Consider the following 11,470-nt stretch of genomic DNA (forward strand, 5'->3'; position numbering starts at 1 on the left):
GATCCCACGATGTCACCGGAGCATCGTCGTCCATCCTTACACACTCCTCTGAGCCATAATTATCCCCGGCTGATGCTGAAGAAAATGAAATGAATGATACCAAAGAAACTTTGTAAAAACAGAGGGAGAAGACTGGGAAGAAGAGAGGTTTGCTAGCTACCAATTTCTGAAGCTATCTTTTCAATTGAGAAACCACAAAAATATTGAAGACCAGAATATTTTAGTCTCTTTAGCTCTACCTGTAAATTTAGATGCAGCTGTGCACACACCCATTAATTTGCAGAAGAGTCAGGTGGCCATTTGTGGGACGGGTGTCAGTAGTTCCGTTCATTATTTCCTGTGGCTTAAACTTTTTTTTATTCCTTCCTTACACTGGAGTGTATGAAAATATTTTTGACACATTAATTCTCAGGGGACTAAAAGTTAAAATTCACCAATTGATAGCAGTAGATAAATCTCTTAAGATTTACTCGGGTTTTCTACCTTTTGCCTCCATATTTAAGTAAATATGGATTACTTCCCTTTTCCATATACATATATATGTTTATAATAACATATAAACACTTCAGATACAGTTTTAAAATACCAAATTGTAAATAAACCAGTTTTTACAAACTAAAAGATCGTGTCTTTCTTTGCTTTCTATAAGAGGTTACTTACTTCCTACATTTGAGAAGTTTTAAATATCGAGATCCATTTCTTCATTGGTAGAAACAAACTATTCTTTATAAAACCAAAGCCCATGAAATAGATCACTTAATAAAAATTTAAGTTTTGTTTGCAAGAACACTATGTAACTGATTATAAGCAGTTTAACTAGACTTTTACTAAATAAACATAAGAATAAAATGGGCTAATCTGTGATCCTTGTCCCCAAAAGGCAATGCTCTATTTATTTTTCCCTTTCTTTAAGATCAGAATTACTGGGCTTTTGCCCTGAGCATGCTTACATTTAAGAAGAAAGACACTGAAAGTCACAGAATCCTTTTAACAGGTCCTGTTGCAGACCACATTGGTCTGCCAAGCCCTTACGAAATGCCTACATGGATCCCAGGCACTAGAAATAGAAAATATTCAACAGACTAGACACGAATCCTGTCTTTGGGAAGTTTTTAGACTGATTGAATGAACAAAGAACAGCTAATCTAGTGAAAGTGTGACTACCGTGCACGCGGCAGTGAGTGTGTGTACGACCTAGAGCGGGCATGCCGTTCTGTATAGGTCATGGGCGCCTTCTCTAGGAAATAGCTTTTTCTGAGGAAGAGCAGGGTGGTAACATGAAGCTGAGAGAGCAGCGGAAGGATGGTCCCTGTGGAGCCCAGCGAGTGAGGAACTTGGTGTGACACAAAGATGCAATGCTCATTGTCTTGTGCCAGACCAGGTCAAGCCCTATCTGTAGGTGATGTTCAAGATTTTATTATGTCCTTTATCTCCGATGCAAGGAAGCGACCGAGGGAGTTTCAGGAGAGGAAAATGCCACAAGGAAATTGGCTCTCCTTGGCTGTCTGTAGAAGACTGACAGAACAGTGGATGAAGAAAGCCCACTTGAAATGATCCATAGGAGATGGCACGGGCTGGGGTGTGGGTGTAGGCATGGTGTGGGTGGGCGTGGTATGGGCGTGGCGGGGTTATGGGTGTGGGCGGGGGTGGGCGGGGCGGGGGTGGGAGTTGGGTGGGGGTATTTGAAGAAGATGGATAGGGATGCAGAGTGTGAAAATAGACGTAGCAGGTGCTGGTGTGTGAGAAGTAGCTGTAGCTATTTCGAGTTTGCTTTATGGAATCAAGCGCAACAGGAATTACCCTGTTTGTTGCGAGAGAATCAAAGATGGATGTGTTTTCCAACATTAAAGAGATCTTTGGACACACACGGGGGTAGGGTACGATTGTAAACGCCAGCTAAACCCAACTCCCCGACTGGACTGCTCTCCTGCCCCTTGCTTCTCTCATATAGATCGCGCATCTTAGAGATGGAATGGAATGTTCCTCTTTTCCCTGCAGGATCCGAGTTTCCTGAATACCGGAAGCAGCTGATAACACTGAATGCTGTATTTACATAAAGTAGACTCGGGAAGAGGTGACATACAGCTAACAAAGAACTAGAATAACATATAGTGAGGGGATGATAAACTGATCGTCCCGGGTCAGTACTTTGGTGGTTTGAGGCTTTTTTTTTTTTTTTTGCAAAAATCAATGTTATAAACACAAGCCTGAGTCTGTGAAGATTGATCTGACAACCATGGCGGCTCCGTCAGAAGGGTTTTTAATATGTAGAGTGTGCATACTTTGGACATCCGGGAGGTATCAATGGCCCAGGCAATACTCCATTCAGAGTGGTGTGCAGCTTAAAGAAATTTTAATTACTCATTTCTGAAATTCGTTATTTAATATTTTCAAACCGTCATGGACATCCGGGAACTGAAACCATGGAAAGAGAAATTTCAAATACAATTTGATAAAGGCATTTGAAGGACAGAACACAGTAGTTTTACTTGTGCCTGGTTCATCAAAGCAACATTAACAATGCCGACTGGGAGGATCTGATGTTTCTTTAGAAGGTCATTTTTGTTGGTACTGGATAAAAAAAGCTTCCCAAGGGGCATTTCCAGTCAGGTCTCAACGGGATTCAAACGGGTACAGAGCTAAGGGTTATTTTGAGAGAATCGTTCTCACGGAGGTGTGCATTGTTTAGTCATCGTCCAACATGTGCGGGGCTACAGTGTAATTTGTGGTCTAGCCTAGGCTGAGGGAGGGAGGATTGGCTCTCCTCGGCTGTCTGTAGAAGACTGAAAGTCCACTTGAAAGGATAGGTAGGAAACGTTACGGGCACGGAGCGGGGGCGGTACTTTCCAAGAGTTATTCCATCTCATACCTCTTGGAAAGGGGCGTATCAGGGCGGGGGTTCCTAAGATGCACTGTGTCCCAGGCATTCCACACCGCTGTGGGTCTGGAAGACCGGAAGCTGGGCAAGGTGCTTCCCTCTCCTTGGGAAGATCTCACTGCCCTGTGTGGTTAGTGGTGCTGAGAGGAGAGGCAACAACGTCTCCTTTGATCCCACCCAGCCTTCTGGGCACACGCTGGCACACAGCACAAGGGTTCTCTGGAGACTACATTTTAGTCTTGAAGGTGGGTGATCAACAGATAATCGTTAGGATGTTAGCTGGGAGTTGTACAAAGCACAGGAAAGCAAGTGACTAGATGCGGAGAGGAAGGATAGAAGACTGGGAGGAGGGCAAAGTTCCTCTGGGAGAAGGATGCTTTGTGGTACTGGTTCCCAATCTTACCAAAGCTTCGACCCTTTAATACAGTCCCTCATGTTGTGGTGAGCCAGGCCATAAAATTACTTTGTTGTTACTTTATAACTATAATGGTGCTACTGTTATAACTTGTAAATATCTGATAGGCACAATACCTGATATGTGACCTCGAAGGGGTCATGACCCTTGGGATGAGAGCCTCATGTACCTCTTGAGCCCTGGATGATCTGAATCAAGAAGGGGGTCAAGGAGAGGTCAGTGTGTGGACAGAGCTACACACACCATGCTGAGAACCCAGAGTTTTTTGTGATTATATAGGAATGCAACTGGAACAATTAACATAGTTGTTTAAACAGCCATTTTGGGTTCTCACGCAGAAAGCTTAGAAGAGACCCATGGGCAAGAAAGTGGTGATGCTTGGTGAAGGCAGAATATCTCCTGTGCCCTGCTTCTATGAGGAACTTGACTGGAAAAAAGTGTTTCTAGACCACAAGCTTTCCTTGCAAACTGAGGTGAGATAAAGGATAGACCAAGGACTTAAGAAGTTGAGAAGTTACCTTAAGAACTTGAAGAGTCAGTCCACCTTCAAGTTCTGCGGATGAAATTAAACCTAGCAAGGACATTTCAAGTCAATAAGAAAAAAAGTTAAGAAATGAAAAAATAGACAAAAGCCTGTTCTTAAAGGTTACACAAAAGAAACAAATCAATCGAGAACCTTCCTTGCAAATCAAAGCAATGTAAACCGAAGCAATTGGTTTCGTTTTCATCGGCACAGTATTAGTAATCAATATGATCAATGTTTCCAAAAACATGTGGTGCAATATGCTCATTAGATGCTTCAGGGGGTAGAATTAGCAGAACCTTCTGGAAAGCACCTTGACAGTTTGTCCTTGAGCTTAAAAAAGTTGCAAAGGAGTTTGCCTGCCAATTGGCCTCAGGAATGTGTCGCTGGAAGAAATCTATGATGTTCACACAATTTGTGTACAAAGTAATCCTGTCTAGTAGCAAAAACCTGGGGAAAAACTTGTATACATGAACTGGGGATTGCTTAATAAATTACACTTTGGTTATGTTTATATACAATTAGAAGCAAACAGGTTAAAAAAAAAACACTCCAAACAACACATACTACACCTAAAATAAGACACAAACCTTGCCTCCAAAGATGGAGGCAGAGAACTGTCACCAGCAGAAAGATGAGAAGGTGGCATGCTATTAGTTTGAATAGTTCTGATGTTTAACCTTGACTGTCAGCTCGACGGGACTTAGAATCTTGGTGGGAACAAGCGTCTGAGTATGTCCATTTGCAGAATCGGTTGATTTGGATGAGAAGACCCTCTCACCATGTAGGTGGCACTGTTCCAAGGGCTGAAATCTGGAGCTGAAATAGGCTGAGTGGTAGCAGCCATTTCTGCCCCTAGACTGTGCCTATGGTATGGTCCACGTCTCATGCTCCTGACCTCATGTTCTCCCTGCTGTGACGGACTGCACCCTCAAACTGTCTCGAGTAAATTGCTCTTCCCTTAAGTTGCTCCTTGTCAGGCCGTTGATCACAGCAGCAGCAGAAGTAACTAAAGTAGTATCTGTTTTCCATTTTCAGTTTTCTTCCGTCTCACTAGAACATGAGTATTTGCATTTTAATCATATATATATATATGATATATATGACATATATATATATGACACTGCATTCTTGGTGCCCTGCTGAGCCATGCTGAGCTGTGCACTTTCTCACTTCACATTCTATGACCTGGAACACCAACAATGGCCCAAAGAATGATCCACGCGTCTAGCTCTTGGTGAACCAATGCATTTCTTGGGGTCACTTGCAGACACATGAGTGAGAGGTACTTATAAGAGCATGATGAACCTAAAGACAGCTTCATCACCGGGGAAGACTATATATACCCATGTGGGAGACAACTTACAGAAGCTGCAACCCCAGCATCTCCCTGTTTAACTCACAGGCTACTTCACGGGAGAGTCTGCTCTGCCAGTGTGGGGCCAGGGAGCTGTGGAAACAGGGAAAGCAGGCCTGGGGTCAAGGCATGTCCAAACCCTGGAAATCTCCTCCTGAGACCAGCAGGAGTAAGGCTGCTCCTCCCCTCACCCGCCACCCCACCAACCCCTGGGTCCCATCCACTCCAGGCCTGCATGTTCTGCCACACATGCAGAGATCTAGCCTCACTAGAAGAGATCACATGGTAGGTAGCCAGGTTAAACTTCCTTTCCCCATGTAAGTTCATGTCCAGCAGCAACTGGAATTCACCCTCATATAAATGAGGCATTCCCAGCACCCTGGCCCAGGCTAGTGATGTACACTCACCCTGGAAGCCCATACTTACTCAACAAAGGCTTAAATTGCTTTTGATCCCCTCATTAAATGGAACTTGCTCTCTGAAGCTGTTCCCAGGTGTATGTGTTCCTTATCAACAGACTCACTCCTGACCAAGGTCTTGCCTGTACCCCAGATAAACTTCTCTCCCTCCAGTCAAACCTGGTATAGTGTGCAACAGGCCTGGTTACCCCAGGCAGTAGAAATAGACATGGTATGGCATGTTCCTACCAATTGTTTACTGATTATGTAATATTGAGGAGGGGCTTTATAAATCTGGTAAGTTCCATGTACTTCCTGAGCCTTGTAAGTTTCCTTAGCTTTTCTGGATCTTACAAACTTTCCCCTTCCCTCCAGGAGTGAATATTTCTACTGGAGGAAATAGATAAATAAGAGGTGCAAATACTATTTTCTGGGTTTTGTTGACTGTTTTCTGTTGCCTTAGCATCACTGTCATAGATACTCCTGTTTGTAACTAAGGATCATGCATGTTTCGGGGAAATGAGGCCAGGGAGAAGTTAGAAATTAGAACTGTTATTAGCCGCAAAGGCAAATAGATATTCTTTCTAAAACCAACCTTTGGCTGCTTGGCAGTGACTACCTAGAATCTTCCATTGGTATTTATTCAGGGTTCAGTAGGAAACAATCCTGTGATTGGTTAGCAGTGTCAGCCCTGGGCCAAACAATGGGTAGTTGTAGAGCTGTCTTTGCAGTTCTATATTTCAGAATTATTACTTGAATTCTAGTCTCAACAACTGGAATGTGTTCAAGACATTGTTAATATTAGCTGTTAAGGTTTAATTAAGCAGAGTGCTCCTCTACCCCTCTTTTCTTTAGGAGCCAATGTAACACCAGGAAGATTATGCATTCATCTCAGTGTAATGGATTGATTCTCTGCCATTACATTTGCCTGAGCATTCGTGTATCTGGCAGGACAAGAGAAGGACCAAGAGCATTTTCTTTCATCACAATCTCCTTCCTCTTACATTTTCAGGGCCTTGCCTTGTGAGTGTCTGGCAGCAGGCAGAGCCTAGCAGTGACAAGGTGTACAGGGGTACAGCTGAGTCGTTCTCAGGTTTCAGATTCTTGCTGTCTCCCTTTAGCCTGGTCATCTGTGTCTCCCACTCCCTGAGTTATTTTTTTCCTCTTGAAAACAGTAAGGCCTTTAAATGGCCTCGGGCCTCTCCTCTGTGTCCTATCACAAATGTTGAATAATGAACCGATTAACCCACTGACCTTCACGGATGATAAGAACAGAATATAAAGATAAAAGCTTTTCCTGCCGCTGACTTTTCCCTCCCTCTAGCCTTTCCCTGGGCACACTCCTTGGTAACAAACAGCCCATCGGGCTTGGTTCTCAACAATTTCGTGCATCATGCTATCTCGAGATGCGGATTTCAAACCCCGGTCTAAAGTGCTTTGACCCTCGGACCCCTTGATCAGGATCTGCTCAGCATACACCATTTATTAGTGTTCAGACTAATCTCTGGACACCAGTGACTCATTACAGAAGTGCGATTGTCCTAGCCCTGTGGTCTAGAGGGCTTGGCACCCATGGCTACTTCCACCACTTACTCTGAGTAAGTGCTGCTATTGATCTTCCGCTGAGCCTAAGCCAGAGAAGGTTCGTTCTCCTCTTGGAAGTGGTTCAAACTTCCATTATCACCACTTGGGGGGTAGGAGCAGAATGCATCCGTCCCTTACAGTGCCTTTCCTCTTTCTAGTCACCCTACCAAGGACAGTCTCACCATCGTTTCCTCATTTGACCCCGGCAGTATTCACCGGGGTTCCACTAATGACACCTTATTACCGAGTCCCTCTTAGCCTCTGTGGGAATTATTAGGTTACACGTCCTACAGACTGAACCTGTCAACCTCCCCTACTGAAGTCCCTATGCCTAAGGTGGCCATATTTGCAGACAGGTCCTCCATTGAAAGGAGTGATGTGCTAACATGGTACGGCTGGCTGGTATCTTCACATGCAAAGGATCCACCAAAGCATAGGCATGCACAGGAACACCCCCCCCCCCCATGAGGATAATGCAGTGGCTGCTGTCTGCAGGGGAGCGACACACCACAGAAACCAACCTGCAGAACCATGGTGAGGCCTATGTCCCTCATTTGAACCAGCAGTGGAGTTTTATTATGGCAGCCAGAGCTGAGATTAAAGCACACAACAAAAGAGTACACTAGTAGATGGGATAAAGGCCAAGAATCAGATGGAGTGGGGAGACTCTCCTAGATCTTCCTGGTCTATAGAAGGTCTACAGAGGTAGGAGGAGGCAGAAGAGGGGAATGCCTGCTGACACCTTAATACTAATCTATGATCGTATAGACACCATGACCAAAGCAACTCTTCTAGAGGGCGACATTTAAATGGGGCTGGCTTACAGGTTCAGAGATTCAGTCCATTATCATCAAGGCAGGACATATGGCAACATTCAGGTAGGTAGGGTCCTGGAGGAGCTGAGAGTCCTACATCTTCGTCAGACTGGTGCCTGGAAAAACAGATCCAACTGAATGCATACATAATTAGGCTGTTATTAGATCAACTTACAGGGTCTGAGACTGCATAGCCTACTATTGCAATGTAAAGACTGCAGAGCCAGGAAAACCAAAAGAAACTCAATCTAAGAAAATGGAGGCTTCAGAACATCAGGAAGCGATGATTGATCCCAAGACTGAGCGAGAGGCCTAGACGCTTCACACAGATTTGTTGGCATGAGCCTACACTCAAAGGCTGAAGAGTGTGGAGTCTGGCCGTTGCCCAGGAGTTAGAGGTGGAGTCTGGCCATTGCCTAGGTGGAGTCAGAGGACATGCCTAGTTTAGAAGAACCCTGCCCCCTTCTCTCTTGTCCAAGCTATCAGGTGAAGCCTGATATTCAGGAAGAGCCTTCTCTGCTCAGTTCAATGAACTAAACTTTCATCCTTCATGACAGCACTCTCAAAAACACACTTGGAAGTGTGCTGTACAAATTTTGTAGGTGTCTCCTGTACTGACTGGTTTTGTGTGTCAACTTGACACAAGCTGGAGTTATCACAGAGAAAGGAACCTCTCTTGAGGAAATGCCTCCATGAGATCCAGCTATAAGGCATTTTCTCAATTAGAGATCAAGGGTGAGAGGCCTCAGCCCACTGTGGGTGGTGCCATCCCTGGGCTGGTAGTCTTGGGTTCTATAAGAAAGCAAGCTGAGCAAGCCAGGGGAAGCAAGCCAGTAAGAAACATCCCTCCATGGCCTCTGCATCAGCTCCTGCTTCCTGACCTGCTTGAGTTCCAGTCCTGACTTCCTTTTGTGATAAACTGCAATGTGGAAGTGTAAGGTGAATAAGTCCTTTCCTCTTCAACTTGCTTCTTGGTCATGATGTTTGTTTAGTAATAGAAATCCTAACTAAGATATCCCCCAGGCAATTCATGGGAGATTAACCACTAAGTGTAAGGGGACCAGTGCCACCCTGTTAACCTATACAACTGTGAGATAACAAACATGTGTTGTTTTAAAAGCCTTAACATTTGGAGTAAATACTTTGACACATCAATAGAAAATATATTTTAGCCTGTTGGGCCTTCATGTCTGTATAATGGTACTTTGAAAGGGAAGTTTTGCATAGATGCATATATTGAGGATTTATTTGGTTCTTAAATAAAATAAAATAAGCTAATGCAGGAAGGTACTAAATTTGAATATTGTCTGCAAACACCTGAGCTACTGTAAGACCACACAGAGGACACCGGGTCAAAGGGCATAGCACGCAACACTTTCAGCTTATTTTACTTTCTTTGTCAAAATGGAATGTTACGCAAAGTATAAATTTATTTCTCCATTTGAATAGAATAAAAAAAATCAAGATAATCCACATAACAAAGGTAGTATAGAGTTAAACTCCGAGTCTCAACAGCAGCCATTACATTTGGGACAAGAGAAGGGTATTGCTATGTTGTGTAGTGTGTGTGTGTGTGTTGCTTGTACATATGTACATCATGTACATAAGCACCTTGTGGTTGTTTGTATATGCTTGGTCCAGGGAATGGTTTTGTTAGGAGGTGTGGCCTTGTTGGAGTAGGTGTGGCCTTGTTGGAGTAGGTGTGGCTTTGTTGGAGTGGGTGTGGCCTTGTTGGAGTAGGTGTGGCCTTGTTGGAGTAGGTGTGGCCTTGTTGGAGTAGGTGTGGCCTTCTTGGAGAAACTGTGTCCCTCTCCGGGTAGGCTTTGAGATCCTTCTTCTAGCTGCCTGGAAGACAGTCTCTCTAGGCTGCAGTCTGATCAACATGCAGAACTCTCAGCTCCCCCAGCGCCATTCGTGCCTGGATGCTGCCATCCTTCTCACCTTGATGATAATAGACTGAACCTCTGAACCTGTAAGCCAGCACCAATTAGATGTTGTCCTTTATAAGAGTTGCTTTGGTCATGGTGTCTCTTCGGAGCAATGGAAACCCTAACTAAGACACACCGTACTAGGTTACGGGGTTGTGGCTTGTGCAGGTCTGTTGTTTGAGACAGAATCTTACTCTGTACTTCATGTTGGTCTAAGCTACTCTAAAGCTCTATATATCTCAGATGGGTTAAAACTCAAAACAGCCTCCTTGCCGCAGTCTCCCAAATACTGGGATTACTTCTTGTGCCACCGTATCCAGCTTCCCTTACATGCTATGAAGATCTCACCTTTCTCTCTGGGCTTCTCAGCCTCTCCTGTCATAGCCAATTCCTATCAGTTGATAAAGAAAGACACGTTGTTTTCTGTGATGACTTCTGAAAAGGCTTTTCTTAATACTGATCAACTTTCCAAGGATGCAGATTTCCTAATATTTATATCACCACCTGTGGGAAAGTAAGAAAAGAGAGTCTATGGTCTCGGGATCCTGAACCCCACCCCTACGCTGCCCCAGCTCTCTTCAAGTCTTTAACTCTCTGTGCTGGTTTCAACTGAGCCAACTGTTAACATTTACTCTGAAAAAAAAAATACAGCTGTTTTTAAAGTGCCTCTTTCAAGGATCATACTTTTAAAGGCTCTTCAAAATACCTATATTTAAAACTTGTTTCCAAGAAAATGATGATCGTAAGCCAGGCATGATAGTGTGTGTGTGTGTGTGTGTGTGTGTGTAATCCAAGTATTCAGGTAGCTAAGGCAAGGTGGTTACTGTGAGTTCAAGACCAGCATGGGCTACCAAGCAATTTCCTGTCTCTAAAGCAAACAAATAAACAAATACAAACAGATAATTATGTCCTTACCTTCAGTTGTAAATATTGCTATTATGTTCCAAGGGTTGTTGTTGCTGCTGTTGTCATTACTTTTTGTAGTGTTACTACTTTTCCCATTGGTTGGAAGCGCTTGGCTCTGTCATCAGTTTTAGAGATAGCATCCCCAAATGCCATTTGCTGTACACTTACTAAACTACAAGCGCCACATAAAACAATAATCCGACTCAGATGTTTCCCCCCAATTTTTACATCACATGAAATTGATTTTGAGCACCGTTTGGATGAGCGGCAGTAAGATTTTCCTCTGGGTTTGAGCCATTTAAAGGCGGGTATTGTATATTTCCAAACATGACCTCACTGGAGTCTAGTGTATTTGGATAATAATTAAACAAAGTTCATAAGCCTAGTTAAGAAACAAAAGAAGCAATTCGTACTGCAGTTGCCAAAGGAACATTTGTGCGAAGAGCTCCTTGGCTTCCTTTTGCTGAAGGCTTTTGTGACATTAGGCAGATGAGCTCATTATTTCTTTTGATTTCTGCCTTTGGGCAAATGAGTATGTTGTTGGGGCTTAATCATAAGAATGTTTAAATTTTTGTTCTCTGACATCAGCCATTCATAGAAACCACCTGGGTTCCAAAATCCATATTTATGGCTTTGCTCTATTATGGCTTTGCATTATTCATCTAC

The sequence above is a fragment of the Apodemus sylvaticus genome, chromosome 20 (assembly GCF_947179515.1).
Source record: "Apodemus sylvaticus chromosome 20, mApoSyl1.1, whole genome shotgun sequence".
Classification (NCBI taxonomy): Eukaryota; Metazoa; Chordata; class Mammalia; order Rodentia; family Muridae; genus Apodemus; species Apodemus sylvaticus.